At 37.8% G+C, this 1,302-nt stretch overlaps 1 non-coding gene across 1 annotated transcript; it reads left to right on the forward strand.

The window, feature by feature from the left end:
• The first annotated feature begins 443 nt into the window (after window positions 1-443).
• LOC133833296 (small nucleolar RNA R71) lies at window positions 444-550 on the forward strand. Its single transcript, XR_009892687.1, has one exon. It is a non-coding gene; the product is annotated as a small nucleolar RNA R71 (small nucleolar RNA).
• The last annotated feature ends 752 nt before the right edge of the window (window positions 551-1,302 follow it).

A 1,302-nucleotide genomic window follows, 5' to 3' on the forward strand; every position in this document is an offset into this window, starting at 1 on the left:
ATGGTTTGTTATATGCCCCTAAGGCGTTGCATTGCTCCTCATAAACCCCCCTCATTTCATTAAAAGCTAAGCATTCCTTATCTAAATGCTCCGTCCCTCCACAAACAAAGCAAAGTTCTTGTGGTTCCGCTTGAGCAAACATGTGCAGTTTTTGGCCATTTTTCGTCATTAAGACTTCAAACTGCTTTTTCAAAGCTTTGAGTTGGGCCTTAACACTATCCTCTTCTCGAAGTTGATAGATCCCAGATGGTTTGTGTCGGTTGGTGCTATCAGTAGCACTTGGACCAGTCCAGGTGTGAGATTTTTTTGCAGTTTCTTCGAGATATTCAAGAACATTGTCTAGCTCTTTTTCGAGGAATTCACCATTGTATATCATTTCTACAAACTGACGTTCGCGACTCGTGAGGCCTTCATATAAGTAACTGACCAAATGCCAGTTCTTATAGCCATGGTGCAGACACTGATTTAACAGATATTTGAATCTTTCCCAGACTTGATAGAACGTTTCATTGTCCTTTTGGGAAAATGTGGAAATCTGTCATTTTAGACTGTTGGTCTTATGGCTATGGAAGTGTTTTAGAAAGAAGGATTTGGTCATTTCCTCCCATGTTCCAATAGACCTAGGTCTCAAAGAGTATAACCAGCTTTTGGCTTTGTCCTTCAAGGAGAAAAGGAAGAACTTTAGTCACACATAATCGACATTTTTGGCTCGGTTATAGAACGTGGCTACTACCTCCTCGAATTCACTAATATGCATGTATGGGCTTTCATTTTCCATTCCATGAAATGTGGGCAAGAGTTGAATCATGATAGGTTTAAAGTCTAACGCAGGCATATTAGGAGGGAAGATAATGCATGAAGGCGTGGAAGTGCGAGTAGGATGTAGGTAGTTATTGAGAGTTCTTTGTTGGATTTCACCATTGTGAGTCATTGTGAATGTATTATTATGAGCAAAGGTTTGTGGAGAAACAAGATTGGTGGAAAGAGTGGTGGATGAATTGGAAGAAGTTTCACTAGAAGTTTTGTGATGATTCATCCACTCTCGGAAATCAGAATTAGATTTATTTTATCTTTTTTTTTTTAATTTTTTTTTTGTTAAACTTGTTCCCAGGTAGATTTGGATGTTTTAGGGTGATCTTCAATGCCTTACTAGAACTCCCCGAGGTTACTGAGTAAGTATGTTGGAACACACATTAAATATTTTTTACCAAACAACCTTTAAGCAGAGTGAAATTGCTTATTTTGACAAGCTTGGTTTTCTTATAGTAATAAGTTCAAAAATATAATAGTGCAAAAGTATAT

The sequence above is a fragment of the Humulus lupulus genome, chromosome 4 (assembly GCF_963169125.1).
Source record: "Humulus lupulus chromosome 4, drHumLupu1.1, whole genome shotgun sequence".
NCBI classification, from domain to species: domain Eukaryota; kingdom Viridiplantae; phylum Streptophyta; class Magnoliopsida; order Rosales; family Cannabaceae; genus Humulus; species Humulus lupulus.